Here is an 18390-nt window from a genome sequence, read left to right on the forward strand (position 1 = left end):
GTAAAGGCTAACTACATTGAAACTAAGGTAAATTCTTTATTTCTGGAAGAAAACACATATCTTTTAATTTTACATGGTGAACACAACTTATTAAGGCCCAGAAGGCACTCGGGGATGAGGGTTATTGTGTGTACAGTAATCAATGGGATAGTATCGTAGTAATAATTAGTATTGGAGATTTGATAGGGTGCCATTACTTAAGGGGGCGGTTCATCAGGAATGTGCTTGTGTTGGACTTGAAGACACCCAAGTTAAAGTCGGGTGGGAAACAGGCAAGCAGCAGAGAATTCCACACGCGTGCAGTTCTAAAAAGAAGCTTTGTTCATGGAATCTACATTTTGATTTAGGCACGAATAAAGAGTAGGGGAAATTATTGACAGTGGTTTCAGTTAGTCGGGTGTGTTTCGTGAAAGATTGGCAAGGGGGGCAGAGATTGGAGCTCAGACAAGCACTTTCCATGGAAATAACGATAAAACAGAGACAGGCTCGCAACGTCTCTTCTGTGGCAGAGAGGTTGCAGGGAAGAGAAAAGGGCATCCCCCACTAGGCCACGAAATCTATGTTGTACTCTGTCAAGGCAGGATAGGCTGTTCTTAGCAGCTCCTGCCCAGATGTGGAAGCAGTACTCCATCCTAGGACGTACTTGTCTTTTATATAGTTAGAGAATTGCATCATTAGTGAGATATCTTCTGGGGCGGTAGAAGGATCCCACCATTTCCCAGCGACCTTGGCCACAGACTTGATGTTCTGCGTCTGTGTTCCATTTCAGATCAGGAGTAAAGGTCAAACCCAGAAGCTTATCAAAACATGGGACCTCCCCTAGACGTGACGATTCATTTCAATCGATGCCAGATGGGGACCAGAGCGTTTGTGATGCAATGATAGGAGTTGGTCTTCCATGCAGTAAAAGTAACCAGCCACGTCTTCCCCCACTGAACAACGCGCTCAAGATCAGAGGAGAGAGAATAATAGAGAACATTGTCATTTACGACCTTTGATGTGTTGCCATAGATAGTCGTATCATCAGCATGGATGTTAACAAATTATTTTAGTATATGTTTTGGGAGATCATTGATGTAGATCAAGAATAGTGTTGGGCCCAGGATGGATCCCTGAGGAAATCCAGCATTAATACTGTGGGCCTCTGATTTTAGCCCATCAACCACTACTCGTATGAGCCTATCAAAGTGAAATGATTCAATGATAGAGAAAACATTTGAAGTTATACCGTAGCGGAAATCTTGTGAAGTAGGCCTTTATGTAATACCATATCGAAGGCCTTTGATATGTCAAGAGCAATTGCCCTAGAAAGGAAACCTTGGTCTCGAGATTCGCTAATTCTATGAGATATAACTGTTTGCACGGCTGTAGATCAAGCAGAACGGAAACCATATTGCGTGTCACTAAGAATGTTATTTCTGCGGAGGTGATTGACTACTTCTCTATTTAATATGGATTCCAGCAACTTACTCATGACGCACAGGAGACTTATTGGTCTGTAGTGAGAGGGAGATGACTTATTGCCTGAATTCTTAAATACAGGGCATACTGATTAGGGTTTCCAGGGTGTGGGAATGCACTTCTCCTTAAGGCAACGCTTAAACAGTTTGGTAAGTATGGGGGCAAGTTCTGAATGTAGCTTTTTTAACACTATAATTGGAATATCGCAGGGCAAGTTGCTTTACTTAGATCAAGGTTCTTCATTAGCGTGGCGACCTCACGCACAGATATTTGCATGTTACCTAGCATGCTGTCTGTTGTAGGAGTAAATACGGGGGATTGATTGCCTTCATCGCATAGGGAAGAAGTAGCTGCAAAGTTCCTGGCAAATAGTTTGGCCTTGTCGGATTCTGACGAGATGACCTCTGGTCCATAGATAATGGTTGGGATAGAACGCACGCTTCTGTTTAGGATCCTATTTGCTATTTGACAGAACTGGTGGGAACCAAGGCGCTGCTCAGCTACTTTGGATTTAACGGATTGAGCATATAGCTCTCTTGCATTTTTTATTACTCTTTCACTTCTGATAGCAATAGAGAGCCCGGCGTGTATACATTCCCCAGCAAGGTCTATAGAATATGTGTGTGAAATTACTCGATGGAGCCTTTGTAAATTAGCGTCAGAACATTTTTCTACCTTACGATAATTGCGCTTACTTGCGTTGCACACTATTCCTGACGCCACTAGAATGTACCAGTTACTAAGGCACGTGAAGATTATGAGGAGTACAATTTGTATCAGAAGTATTTGTCTCACGCAAAGCAACAAACACTTTTTTTGTTAAAACCTCAAGCAGAGGTTCGCTAGTCACAAGTTGAGTCGAGTAGAGTTCATTGTTCACAATACGAGATACATGTCGACGTTCTCTATTCGCATGTCTAAAATGCTTCTCCCACGCGACTCGCCTTTTATGTTTCGGGCACACACAATTTGCATATACCACACGAGACTGCTAGAGTTCTACGCGTGAGGGGAGACTCTAAAAGACAACAGCCGCCATCTTGGGCCTAATTATTTTCATTTTATGTCTTTCACCTGCTGTCGCGTTAGATTCTCGCCCTTCTCTGAGGTAGGCCCTGTCTATGTTTATCACGCTCCCTCCTGATCTCATTATCACAGCAATGGCAATGGGGTGGTGATCGCCGTCGTCGAGGTCTTCTTCGAAGGGGAATGGTGCATGCCTCTTCTTCGCTTAAGCTCTCGTCTGCGGACTGGGGGTTGAAGAATACGGCTTCCGCTAAGAGGCTACTGCTATCAGCGTCACCTTCTAGGGGAGCTGCTTTGATCCAGAGCGATCTCTCACTGATCCCTGATTCGGAGTCAACTCGCTCCCGTTATTCACGGGTAGCCGTAATTGTGTTGTTGGCTTCAAGTCCTTAATGCGACGGGGCACACCGTCGACACACATTGCTTGCTTGCTGATCACTACAGTGATGCGTCCAAGTCCATACTGAGTCGTATATTTGTCGTGCGGGATCTTGATCCAGACAACATCCCCTTTTCCCAGCCTCCCTCGAGTTATTTTTGTCTCAATACTGGTTCCTTTCTATGCTATTCACCCTAACGTGATACCTGTACAATGTGTCGACCGGTTCTGTTGAAGGTGCTACAGCATACTTTGGAGTCACGTTATATAAATAAACTGCTTCAGACACCGCACATCCCGTTCTGGGTATGATAGTTTTGCAGTCCTGTGGTTCCACTCAATAATCCCATTCCCGCTCGGTACATAGGCACATCGGAACCGCAAATGTACTCCCCAGCCCTCGGCAAAATTTCTGAATTTTTTTACGTGTGAAAGCGGTGCCGTTGTCAGTAAGTATCTCCGTTTGGGAACACGTTCAGCTGACAGATGACTGCTGCCGTATCTTGCCGACGGAGCGGTCGCAATATCGAAAACCTAGATGGGGCGGAGTCAATGAGCGTTAGGTATTCCTCGCTGTTGTGGTGATTAACATCTATCGCCAGCCCGTTCCAGTGGCTCTTTACGTTCAGTTTTCCTTTTTCCCAGTGAACGGGTCGATGGATTGGCAAGCCACGCAGTTCTCAATCACTCTTTTTACGTCTGTTTTTCGTAATTCGGGGTGATCCAACTTAGAAAAATACAAGGTTCGCTTGATCCATGTATGTCCACTTTGGTGGTGGACTTCCTTGATTCGATCAAACTGAGAAGAACACGCGGCTGCGGTGCAGGCCAGTTGTATGGGTTCGATGGTGATTTTAGTGGCGTCAATCAATCTGCGGGGAACTTTTGTTAAACAATCGGCCTTGTTCAGGATAGATCTGGCCAGGGATACTTCCATTGATAGCTCATATTCTTTGTTGATCCTCATGATTGTATCGAGCGGCCGTCGGATGAGCATCTCGCTCGTAGCTTAGTTCGTACTCTGGCCCTCCCGGTTAGGGTGTCTGAAATCCACTTGTGGACGCAGGCAGAATCTGTAAACAACCGCAAGTTAGTCGACGTACAGAGGATCGCCAAGTTTATCCCCTTAATGACGGCATCAAACTCTGCCAGGTGTATATGCTGGTAGTCCCGTTCTGGGAGTAACAAGTAGGCATCTTCCACCATGCCGCCATCATGGACTATTGATACGCTCGTAGCAAGAGAGGTCGCATCAACCCACACACTCAGGTACCGGCTGTCACGCACCATCTGCCCCGTGCAGAGTCCTCTTGTGCATACTCTACGCACTCTATCGAACAACTTATCTGGCGGTTGATCGGCCCACCATTTCCAAGCCCAAATCCAGGACTTCGTGCACTAGAACGTCGCACGAAAATGAGGATTATCTAGGGCGAGTGTCGCGCAAACGCACTCCTCGCGTTGGGAGAACGACATGTTTCCAGCTCCATTTACTACGACCCCACCTTGCTGCACAAATGCATCCATTCGTACGAGTAAATCGTACCCAAGTAGCAACTTTTTCATAATCAGAGCTTTCACGGCTACTTCAGGCCCGCTACTGATTGTTATGTGACACCTTCTCCGCAAGAGGACAACGAGCTCCCGCCTACAGTCAGCACCGGAGTTCTTGTCGTTTTCAAAGTGTGGCAACGTTTTTTGCGCACAAGTGTCTGGGCGCAACCCGTTATTCACAAGTGCGTTGCACTCACGCCCGTTAACGAGAACGCTCACCGAATGAAGCGCCTTGTTTAATGAAGATCTGGGAAGAAGACTGGCGTTGTAACCTCTTCCCCTAGCCCGTTTTCAGGACACATGCGAGCCAGATGTCTCCATTTTGTGAATTTGTGACACCGCGGTCTGTTGAGCTTCTGCATCGTTCACCGCGCCGAAAGGCAATCACAGGCCCAATGGTTTGGGCATCCGCGTCTGAAGCAGTTAACACTTCTGGTGTTCTCGCTAGCTGTATGCAGCTAGCCCCTTTTTAAGGGAGCTGGGGGCTTTTACATTATTAACCCCTATATCTAGCGTCTAACCTTGTGCCTGACTTTGTGATGTAGTTAAAAACGTTTCATGCAGGTATTTTGTGGGTTTGCGAACGTTAGAGCCTGTCGCCTGGGTTTGAATGACAGCTGTTATGAAACTTTTAGCAGTGTAAAAATCATTCAAGAAAGACTCACACGCGGATATCTTTTTTGAAAAACACAACAATGTTTAACCTGTATGAATATATCTTCTCTCTTTTTTATGCTTTCCTCTCTCTCTCCCTCTCTCGCTCTCTTTCCTTCTCTATTTCTCTCTTTCCCTCCGTTTCTCGCTCTTTCAATTGAGAAAGGGAGAAATGAAATATAATTTCATTGTTTTAAAACAGTTGAGGATTTGCGCGCTATATGCGATGGGTCGACAAACTATTCTTCTTACTTGTTAATTGTTTATTAAATTATATATTTTTTATAAATATACATGTGTCGCTATTTTTATACAAGTATTCGATTTCAGCATACCATTAATGCTGACAATGGGAATATGCCTGCAATGACCACACAAAATGCGACCCATGACAGACAGTTAAAGCCGACGACGGATCGACCCGTTTTCGTTGATGTTTCCAGCATGTGTCTATCGTTTAGATATCGGTTGATATCGTTTATTCCCTAGGCAGATGTTTGCGTTCCCAAGACGTTCCTCAAGTAACCTGCCGGGGCAGGCGATAGTGTCACATTGGTGCAGTGACCAGGATTGTTTCTAGCATAGAAACAAGCACGACCCTACGGCAAATCTCACGGACACAAGATAAAAAAAATCAACCACTAGACAAATAATAATCCACATGCACAAAAACCAAAGAAAAGAAACACAATATTAATCAAATTCCACGGAAACACAACAACGAATACCTCAACTCATAAACAGCCTCTTCAACTCAAAATCTTCAGAGAAAAAAATACACCAGAACTCTTAAGATAACTAGGGTCGATGACTATTTTCTCTGCTCTTTTTGTGACTCTGCAAATTTGTTGCTTTTAATAATTTGTAAAAATTATTCTGTGGAAAGAAAGTTTTGTTTAAACGTCAGTCATTTAAAAATATATATTTAGAGAAAATGGCTGACACTAACCAAACCCACTTAAACAGAGTCTTCACAGGTGGATCGAAGATCCCAATCTTTACTGGAAAACCAGCCGACTTTGGGCCATGGCTAGCAGCTCTGAAAAAGAAAGAGCGGATCTACCAGCTTACAGACCCAGAGCTCGTAAACCTAGCATGAGATATTACGGACAGACTAATATCGGAAATTTTCGGAGAATTTCTCGATGATCATTCGAACTGCACAAGTAAGGATATGCCCGATCAAATAGCAGCCCAGTACGGCGAGTTCACAAAAGCTGCCAACGCTGCTCGGTCTTTAATAAGAATAAAGCAAGATCGAGGTGATTCACTCGCAGATTTAGCAAGTAGGATCAACAAACTTGCTAAGGACGAAGAGATGAGGGAAGGTCCAGCTGTGCAAGTGCATTTTACTGAAGTCTTCATAGATGCGTTAAATAACCCGTTTTATCAAGGAGAATGTGGTCAGATAGAATTCGACAATATTATCGGAGGCCTTTTCTGCTGCTAGACAAAGCGAAATGCTCTATGAGCGACTCCGAAGTGGCCACGATAAAGAGAAGCTTTCTTAAATAATAGCTTTAACAGGTACCAGGGACCAAGGGATCCCCAACTAGATTTAGGTACCCAAAACCGAACCTTACAGCAGCTGTAACGCTATAAGATATAAGTTTTGTGGGTGTGGTTCGGCAAGACTGCAGCAAGGGCGTTCCAGCCATAAATAGCTAGAATGAGACTGGCAATGCGCACCTGACGAAAGATTAAATACCTTCACTTCAGGAAAAAGCAAGGCCAAGTTACACTCGAAACCCACTTACCAGCGATAGCCACAGGGGTCAAACACACGGGCATGCAACTATGACAATCCCTCAAAGAAAGGAGTAACCATGGGAAGGATAAACACCAGAGGTTATTGATGTCCAGAACGTGGTGAGAGCATACCTAAACGGGCCAACTAAAGAAATAAATCCGTCAAGAAAACTCGGGAAAATAGAGAGATCCCACGAAATAAAATCCCCAACCAGAGCTCTCGAATCGAGTGTGTAGTTAAAATAAGAGTTAGACAGACAGAGGCACTGATCGACACTGGATCGGAAGTCTCGCCTCTAAAAACGCATAAAAGAGACTTAAGGGATTCTAACCTAACAGTTACTGTCGCTAACGGGTAAAGGATTCCATTAAAAAGTATGGCCCATTTACCTATTAAAATAAAGAAGGTGCAAACTTCGTCTAGGTTTTATATCACTCCAGACTTAGATCAGGAGTTGATATTAGGTGCAGACTGGTTGCAAAGGAACCACGCCTAAATAACCTTTCACCCTAACCAACTAACCGTTAAAGGTGTGAACATGCTACTTGGTAATAATACCAGTAGTAGAGTCAAGTTACCGCCATGCACTGCATCGACGAGCACTGTTGGAGTAGTTTCCAACAAACAAACAAAAAAAGAATCCACCCCGGTAACATCGATCTCCAGTCCGCAAAAGGAACCCTGTAACAATTAAAGTATGCCCCCACCTATCCACACCACAGGTACCTGTGAACCGTAAAAGCCTCAGAAACACTGCTGGCTTTTCACAGGATTTTTCCTTTCGGAAAAAGAATGGCCTTTCAGTGATAACTCCCTTCACACAAAAATCCAAGAACTCCCAATCGCGTAGAAACTATTTCGATAACATACAACTTACAGAATTCTCGAATTTACCTCTATCCAACATTATAAGTAGAAGCCGACTACAAAACAAAAAAAACTTTTTAAAACGGCCAAGAAGTTTGAAAAAGAAAAATAATATATACAGAGGAGCAAAGAGAAATTGTTACCAACACACACACGCACAAAGAAAAATGTTGAAAAGTTAAAAAAATGTACAGCTTCACAAAAAGTCAATAAAAATCAAATGACTATAAAAATAAACAGGGGAGAACTAAAAGTTTTTCACAGAATAAAAAAACAAATTGATCAAATATTGAGCAAAATAATGAATGTTCAAAAAAGGTACATGAAATTGAATGACAAAAATAAACGTGTTTAAAAAATAATAATAATATTAATAATAATAACAACATTTTTTTAGAAAAAAATAATAATAAAGAAAAGTTATGCTTAAAAAAAGAGTGAATAATAAGAATAATTGAGAGAAGAGAGAAATAATTTTAAAATATATGCATATATATATATATATATATATATATATATATATATATATATATATATATATAACCATTTTGCCGACGGCCGGACAATATTACAACATTTGCTAGTAGAAAGCAACGGTCACAAAGAGGTGGGGGGATCAACGGCCGAATGGTTTGGGCATCCGCATCTGAAGCAGTTAACACTTCTGGTGTTCTCGCTAGCTGTATGCAGTGGTGTGTGGCACAAGGGTTAGCCCCTTTTTAAAGGAGCTAGGGGCTTTTACATTATTAACTCCTATATCTAGCTTCTGACCTTGTGCCTGACTTTGTGATGAAGTTAAAAATGTTTCATGCAGGTGTTTCTGGGTTTGCGAACGTTAGAGCCTGTTGCCTGGGTTTGAATGACAGGTGTTATGAAACTCCAAGAAAGATCAGACTCACACGCGGATATCTGAGTTTGAAAAACAAAATAATAGTTAACCTGCATGAATATATTTTCTCTCTTTTTATGTCTTTCTCTCTCTGTCTTTCCTTCTCTATTTCTTTCTTTCACTCTGTTTCTCTCTCTCTTTAAATTGAGAAAGGGAGAAATGAAATAGAATTTCATTGTTTTAAAACAGTTGAGACTTTGCCCGCTATACGTGATGGGTGGGCAAAATATGCTTCTTACTTGTTAACTGTTTAAAAATTTATATATATTTTTATAAAAATGCATGTGTCGCTATTTTTATACAAGCATTCGATTTCAGCATACCATTAATGCCGGCGATGGGAATATGCCTGCAATGACCACACAAGATGCGACCCATAACAGACAGTTATAGCCGACGACGGATCGACACGTTTTCGTTGATGTTTCCAGCATGTGTCTATCGTTTAGATATCGTTGAATATCGTTTATTCCCCAGGCAGCTAGTTGCGTTCCCAAGACGTTCCTTAACAAAGTAAACCGCCCGGGGAGGCGATAGTGTACCAGGTGTAGGTTCACATGCGGCCTCTCGAGGTTGTACCGCGGCGATGACCTCCTCATCTCTTGTATCCATCAGCACGGCACGAGCCCTCCCAAGCAGCTCTTTCAATGATAGCTTGTCCATTCGGGTAGAGGCTCGAAAAAGTCCCTTTATATAGACTGGCAATCCATTTTCCAACACTCTGATGGCATTTCACCTACCATGCCTGCTAGACGCTGAAAATCCGCCAAAATCCCATCCATGATCTCCCCTGGCCGAAGGCGGCGGGTGCTGAACTGTTCCTATGCCGTAAATGAATGCCGTAAATGAATGCCGTGAACCTTTAAAAGGGCACGCTTTATGTCCTCGATGTCAGTCCATTTGTCTTCCGAGAGTTGCTGATACTTCTCACGAGCCACAGCTGCAGTACTCGCTCCACCTTGGTTACGTCGCAAAGCTCACACTTTTATTCTACATCATCTTGCCATTCAACTATTGGAACGTCCGTTGCTGCGCCACTGAACTCAGGGATGAGTCAGAGGTTAAACTGTCTTAGAGCCATGATAAGAATACAACCGGAATAGCTTGTATCTGAAGTCTTCGTATAACGCAAAGCAACAAAAACCTTTTTTGTTAAAACGTCAAGCAGAGGTTCGCTAGTCACAAGTTGAGTCGAGTAGAATTCGTTGTTCACAACACGAGATACACGTCGACGTTCTCTATTCGCGTCGCTTAAACGCTCCCCTCACTCCTCCCAGCAACTCGCCTTTTATAATTGTGGGGGAATCATCCTCCAAATGGACTGTTCTATCCATTATATAAACCATAGACCTTTTGATCCCATGTCCGGATTAAAAACCAGAGCGATCCTCGCCTGCTCGGTGAAGTTTACAACTCTTTGCAGTTGTACCCTTTTTACGTTGTTCCAGTAATACATTGTTTAAACTCTATTCCGTTGTTCTGTTTTCTTTGTGGCTTATTGCATGGACATAACAATAATGTTTCGGGCTCACCCAATTTGCATGTACTACACGAGACTACTCGAGATCTACGCGTGACCGGAAGTTTTAAAAGACAACAGCCGCCATCTTGGCCTCTTGTTTTCTTTTTCTGTCTTTCAGCCTGCTGCCGAGACAGATTATCGCCCGTTTCTGATGTAGGTCCTCTCTATGTCTATCACATCACATGTGCATCAGCACTTCTTATTTAAAATTGAAAATTTCGTATTGAAGCATTTTCGTTTTTACTCAGTAAATTTCGCATTTAAGTGTTATTAATTTTTAGGGAGAAGTCTCAATTTATAAATTACTGAGTATGTAATATCTTCAAAGCCTACCATTGATTTTTCTACCTATATGGAACATTAATTACATCATTACAATAAGTTTTAACCATAAAATTGTGAGTCATTTGTTCTTATTGTTTTTTTTTTTGTAATTAATAGGTGATTATCTAATAATTCATGTTATATCCTTTGGATTTATCAATAAATAAACTTTGCTAAAAAAACATATTTATAAATTGCACGAAAGAAAAATGGTATCAACACATACTTTTTAATGTAAAGAAATGTCTGAAAAGGAACATGTTTTCAGAAACAGAAAATGTCGTTAATTTTTTTTAAATTGGGCATAGTAGCAAGAATATAAATTGCATCATATCTTCTTAAATATACAAACGTCTATATGATGTTTTAAATAATTCGTCTCTTTTACAAAGTTATGCTTCGTTTTTTGTTTTTGAATTTCCAACGACATTTTACGTTTCGGAAATAACCGAGACCATGAATTTTATTACATCAAAATATATTTTTTTAAAATGTGTGTACTATTGTTTTGTTTTCTAATTGCATTCGTACAGAGGAAGTTTCGAAATAAAAACGAAACATTGATGAACACATAAATTGGTGTGTTCTTTGTTTATTTCTCTATTGCGTCGGTATACTATTTCTATTAATCGCATCATATATATATATATTTATATATATATATATATGTGTGCATGTATATATTTGTGTGTGTTCCTTCGTATTTCCTAAAACAGAAGAAATAACTTCTTAATTGTGATGTATTTCTCTATCAAAAATACATTTGAAAATGAAAATTGAGACGCACTCAATTGCCTTTATATTCTGACATTTTCGTTCTTCATTTTTAAAATATATCATCATCTGCAAACCAATAATAAATCAAATATGCATGCTTTATTAATGATATTTACGTTGCATGGGCTTAGTGCAATACTGTAAATTATATCAACGTCTCGCTTGTTCGTGCACGGATGAAGACGCGTTAAGTCTGATCAATTTATTCGCTTCAAATTGATTGAAAGTTTCAACTTGTTTAAAGCAGCAATCAACGGTTTACTTGACGAGATGAACTGATTTCACCGGCGGGAAATATTACTCGCTAATGAGAAATAATTATGTTCGAAAGAGTGTGAGTAGGGTGTAGTTGCTCACAATGAAAGATCAGACGTGCTTTGATTTTTTTTCTTAGCTTCTTGGCATTGATAAGTTTTGAATTTGATATTTTGCAGTAATTACTACGTATGCCTTACAAAAGTTCATTTCTTGCTACTGAATGCCGACTGCCACTTTAGGATCAATACGGTTTTCTGTTCGTATTTAATAGATGTTTTGGGGTATATAATAAATAGTCCATTTATTATTGGCCATATTAAGTAAGTTAGTGCATATTCAGTTTTGTTCTAAAACAAACACAGATTTTTCCTTCTATAAAGTTTCTCTTTTACAAACATTGTGGTGGATAATATAGGATATAGGCAAAACACACGAAAAGTTTATTTTACAAACGTCCTTGAATGTTAGGCTAAGACTTTTCACAGTAAACTTCATCTTTCCTTTCCTTGAATGTTACAAATCGCACCATCCTGTACAAAATAACGACACACACACACACGCACACACACATAAATATATATATTATATATGTATATATATATATATATATATATATATATATATATATATATATATATATATATTTATACATGAAGGGATCAAAAGTTTTAATTTGATTTAAGCCCAAAACAATAACTAATAAGCTGAGAAAATTGGGGCAAATGTTTTAAAACCAATTACCAATGCGGTCGCTACAAAATTACTCAGCCAATTCTTGATCTAAACATAGAGAATTTGCATAAAGTGTATTCAGACATATGGCAAGATTTTTAATCGGTTTTTGGCCGAAAATTTCGCTGCCAAAGGGTCAAAGTTTAAAAGATATTACCTTCGCCTTATCTAGCAAACTATTCAGACAATTTTGGGTCAAACATTTGCAATTTTACATAGAGGGTAGTCAGACATGCAGCAAAATTTTTAATTAGTTTTGGAGCGAAAACTACAAGAGGTCAAGATTGAAAAAGTTAACGTTTGTCGATTCTACCAAACATCTCCGCGAATTTCGAGTCAAAACACACAATTTGCAAAGTTACGTTTGCCCTCTACAAGAAATTCTCATGCTATTAAGACATTCCTTATCCAGGGAATTTTTCGTGTTCATTAGTCGCCATTCTAAACATGAGAACGAGTGTTCTCTATTGCTAAAAGATTGCATCAGATTTTTTCTGTAACAAGTAGAAGTGAAGACCTTGTAAGCATTAGATATAACAGTGAAACGTGAAAGTTTTAATATCATAAAAAATATTTGCCAGCAACAAATTTTACTGTAATATTATTTATTACTAGGGCTATGACAATATCGTATCGTTTTCATTGTTTTGACTCTTGAGTATATATCCGTTAATATAATGTTTTTATACACTGATGTTGTTCTCGGTTTTTTAATGTGTCGGATATACACTTGGGTCAACAGAATGAATATTATATTTTGTTGTCACAGCGCTAGTTATTACCGTGCCCAATTACCTGTAAAAATGAACTATTTCAGATAATTTTCATTCTAGCCCTCTGAAACATATTGCCTATTGCTACAGCTTATATTAGTGGGTTTTTTTAAAAAATAATTATTAGATCAGGGATAAGATTGCGAATGAAGCAGATTTCATTTTTCCCATCGTATTTTCCCTTTTGGCAATGCTTTCAACCATTTGTCTGATTAAAAATTTGATAATATGCGCAAACGCTTACTTTCTTAAGTGGTCTTATGATTTTTACCAGGGCTGTATATATATATATATATATATATATATATATATATATATATATATATATATATATATATATATATATATATATATATATATTAAAATACAATTATATACTGACACGTGTTTCGTGGTCTACGTCTAATTCAAATTGCTGAATCTAGCGAGATCCTAATCGGGAGCCTATAGACGGAGGCGTAAACATCTACCACTAGGCTATCTCACACGACTGCTTGAATGTATCGCGTTTTATGTAGATAGTATTCGTTCTTTGTTTTTGCGATACTTTTTTAATGAACTATTTAAAATGCATTTTACCAAAATGCTAGTTGTGGATAATTTTCCCTTTGACAAACTTGCTACCCCCGAAATGGGGGCGACATATGTATTATTGTAAAAAAATATATATAATTATCCACTGACAGGTGTTTCGCCGTCTTCGAAGGAAATAGCCACACGTGATGCATAATCTGAGAACAGTAAGTCACAAATTATACAGGTAAAATAAAGAGTTTTTATATTTAACCTATAATGAATATAAATGCCATCCGTTGTCCTCAGTTCCAGCAAATGCATGTTTAAGCATTACCGAAAAACAGAGGGCAAACAGTACAGAGGCCATGACATATATATTTTAATGCCGAAAGTGAGGCTGAATGAATCACCATTTAAAATAATATTTGCATTCATTCCCTCGTCGAATGACCCTATCACTTGCAGCATGTTCTAGGGTACACAAGCTTTCGCAATATTTTCCAGAGGGCAGCCCGGCTTACAGTGTCGAATGCCTTAGTGTTGTCTATAATATACATCTCCCGATTTTTTCACGAACGTACTCTGCAACTTGTCTTATGGAGAAAATCATGTTCATGGTGTTTCGACCTGCAAAAAAACACACTGTAACTCACGATATATATCGTCAAGTAAAGCTTTATCATCATATCATTTATCAAAATAAACCTCGTCAAGATGTGACCAGCTATGTAAATAAGATAAATACTGCGGTGATTATTACATACCTTCCTATTTTCATTATTTATGTACAGATATTGTGGGATTATTCTCTGTTTTTTTTAAATTTTAATGGATAATACAAGAATTTGTTTCAGAAGCTTTGTATTGCCATACTTGCGGATTTTCGGTGGGATTGAATATTTTCCCGGTGCTTTATCTGACCTTTTCTGTTTAATACTTGCTAGAACTACTTGAAATCACAGTAAAAACGATAACTCTGATTTGTCTAATCGGTGAGGTATTATATATCAGATATATTGTTGAGAACAGTAGCAAAATGTTCTTTCCACCTTTTCAAGGTTTTATACTTGACTGGCAACATCTGCTGTTGGTCGAATTAATTGGTGATACTCCGTTTTCCTGGGGACCAACAACCTTCATTATGCATTTGTATAATACTTTGGAGTCTTTTCTATCGAAGGTTTCCTGAAGATTGATAGCTTTTGCGGACACCACGTTTCTTTAATTGCAGGCAGTGGTTTTGAAGTTGGGCTTTGCATAGTTTATATACATTTTTTCGGCGTAAATCTTTATTCTCAAGTCAGGCTATCTGGAAACTATGCATTTCAGCGATAAGTGGCTGGACTTTTTTTTATTTTTCAGATCAAATTAATATTGGTGTTTGTTAATAGGCATCCCAATCAATTAAAAGGCGTTGAGTAAGTAGTTTCACGAAAATATTTCCTCGATGAGTTAATGATGATTTAAACTTATTTTCAGAAATTTCAGAACTTTATCAATCTATTCCGGGGGTAGAGTTTGCTAGTTATAACATTCCAAAGGTAAGGTGTTTATATGCTTACATAATGAAGATTTATTCACCCTTCTACGATCTAGACAAAATAATGATTTAATACGAAGCACAGCAATGGCTGTAATATGGCATCTGTTTTTAAGAACAATGTCAATTTCATTCTGCCGCTTTGTCATCATATAGTCGACGATGAGCGTCAGTGGATCCATGTGCAGGCGCGAACAAACTTCTCTTTCTCCAACTTGAATCATAGCAAGAAAGAAAAATAACATATAAAGAATAAAAGATATACTAAATGGATTTGGACACCAAAATATGTTTAATTATAATTTCAAATCGCGGTTAGATTTTGCTTTCAAGCTCACCGGATGTGTATTTTTTATGTATTTCCAGTAATCTATTTATTTGTAAAAAATTATATTAATTCATGGATTATACTTCAATTTTCAAATATTAATCTACGAATTTTTAAAAATTTACCCTCGTATTTTATGGGGGGGGAGAATTTAATACACCTTATTTCCTACCTTGAATCATGGGGAAATTAAGATTGCCGTATCGCTTACCTTTCTTTTCCTTATCTCAAAATGTGATTCAGATTTTAAAGAGTATTCCATTTCTTTTACTTACAACTAGTTATAAAAGCACTTATATGTACAAAATGTCATACGCAACTTCAAGCTTCGTGTCACACTTTCATACAAATATGTAAACATGCACACAGAGGGACAAATAAACACACAGGATAAGCGAGCAAGAAAAAATTGTTATGAATCACTTTATAATAGCAATCTAACCCACCCGCAATCTAACCCATCCTAAGTATATATTTGTTGAACTCATGTTAATCTGTACTAACTCAGTGGGATTCAGTTTTTATACTGTATGTACAATCAAATCGGCAGGGGTTCAGATGAGAAAAGCCCCTAGGTCCTGCATTAGCAGGTACTTTTGTAGGATTCTATGTGTCAACAGAGTAAAGTAATATATTGAAGCCCTCAATGTATTTTAGATACGTTGGTGACACTTTTGCAACAGTTGTTCCTGAAAGTGAAGCAAACATCTTCTTCGATAATCTTAATTCATTTCACACAGCATTACCATTTATTCTGGCGAAAAAGATTGACGGTTGCTAGCCTTCTCTAGATGTCTTGATTGAACGTAGTAAGAATTCTTTTTGGACTAGAATTTAATAATAAAACGACATTCAAGAGCCATTATATGGATTGGTGCTCATTGGTGACTGCCTCTAGAAAAATAGGGATTATTAAGACAAAATGTTATGAACACAAACTCGAACATAACTTGAATACTGTCTCAGACATTTTTATTTGTACTGGTTTTCCGAATTATTAATTATACTTTAAATTCTCCAGTGAAAAAGAGAATTATTATATAGACCTGGTCCTATTACAGAGTTCTGGTTATTTAAAATCTACTTTACGTTGAAGTTGCTAATTAGTGTTTGAGCAGACGAATTCTTATGTCTGTCAAAAATTGTTTACCGTGTTGTGTTAGAATTGGTTTTTGGTGTAAAACTTGCATTCCCCTGGTCCTGAATGAAGCTTACCCCATATAACGCAAAGTAATGTAATTTATGAATTACATTGCCACTGAGCTGCTGGCTATCTAAGTATAACCTTCTTGCACTTGCACACACGCATCAACCAATATATCGGTAGAAATTAGACTGGGCGACCCAAGTCGTTTTCGGTACTTTGCCATTGGCCAACATTTCATTGAAAGTCAAGCTTTGCTAATGCTTATGAAATGGGTTATTTTAGAATATTGCGCCGCGCTGAATTTCCTAATCATTACAAAATTTGGAGTCAGTCTCCATTTTATCACAGAAACATTCTCTTTCTCGGCAGAACAAATTAGTTTAATAATTACAGTTGTTTGGAAATGCATTTTAATGATTCTCATATCCTCTCATTTCAATTGTATGTCTATTTTATTATATATATATATATATATATATTGTATATATATATATATATTGTGTATATATATATTGTGTATATATATATAGTGTGTATATATATTGTATATATATATATATATATATATATATATTTACGAATCTCTTTTATTTTTACTCGTGTATCTCCAAGTATTTGCAGTAGGTTGACAATGTAATTCGTATGTTTTTGCATTTTTTTACATACCAAGCATTAACCCCCTTACGTTACTGCACATTTTAAAAATTAAATAACTTTTTTTCTATTTATATATTTTAATTTCTCTTTTAAAAGTTATAAAATGAAACGTTTTGAGATGCTAGGTACGGATACGTTTAAAAGAGAACAACAAGTGAAGATAATTGATTTTTACTTTGGAAATGGACGTTAAAATCAGCACGGCAAACATCTTATTGCAACAACCAACATCATCCTAGTAGGCCTTCAATAATGAACTTAGTCATGAATTCTCAAAATCAGGGATATATACCTATACTAGTACAGATTATAGGTCTAAGCGTAGATGAGATGGCTCACAACGTACATTTGAAAATATTGACAATTTGAGGCGTCGCATTGAAAATAACTCAATCATATTAACTCGATGGCATTCTCAAGAACTTTTCATCAAACAGAGTTCTCTACAACGCATCAAAGAGACTTGCACATGTAAACTTAGTGCAATCTTTCTATTGGACTTTAAGAAACAACTACATTACGTTGCCACATTTCAGAAAACTGCAAGCAAAAACAATGAGTTTAATCACACGTTGATCATGGGAAATGAAGCTCATTTCAATTTGAATGGAGACGTCAATAACGGATTCTGGGGCACCGAAAATCAACGCAAAGTTAATGCGAGCCCAGTAATCGGGTTTAAGTCACAGTATGTAGTGGAATAATATAAGACACTGTTATTGGGTCCTTCTTCTTTGGAAATGCACATAAGAATGATGTAATTGTAACTGTTAAGCAATATAGAGATATGCTAGTGAATTTTGTTCAAACTCATTTAGCTAATATGCGAGGGTATTTGCAGCAACACGATCGAGCATCTGCACGTACAGTTGTAGCCATAAGGAAGTTGTTTACTGTGAAGCTTAGGATAAAATATACCCGAATTTTGAATGGCCTCTACATACACTTGAATTGACAGCACCAGCCTTTTGTCTTTGGGGATATCGTTAAAACAAAGTGTATGCAGATAAGCCTCAGGCTATGCTAAAACTTAAAGCAAACGCACATGAACTTTTTTCTAAAACCTCCGATATAAAGCAGGGTGATGTCGATTAGGTTAGAAAGGGCTCTATTTACGAAGCCGAGAATGGAGGCTACGTATAGGCCCTATCATTTGTAGTTAACTCAGAACAAATTATCACACTCTAAAATTGGTAATAAAAATAATTGCATACAGCCATTTAAAAAAAAGTGTTT

This window comes from Euprymna scolopes, chromosome 37, assembly GCF_053919585.1.
Source record: "Euprymna scolopes isolate OS-2025 chromosome 37, ASM5391958v1, whole genome shotgun sequence".
NCBI classification, from domain to species: domain Eukaryota; kingdom Metazoa; phylum Mollusca; class Cephalopoda; order Sepiida; family Sepiolidae; genus Euprymna; species Euprymna scolopes.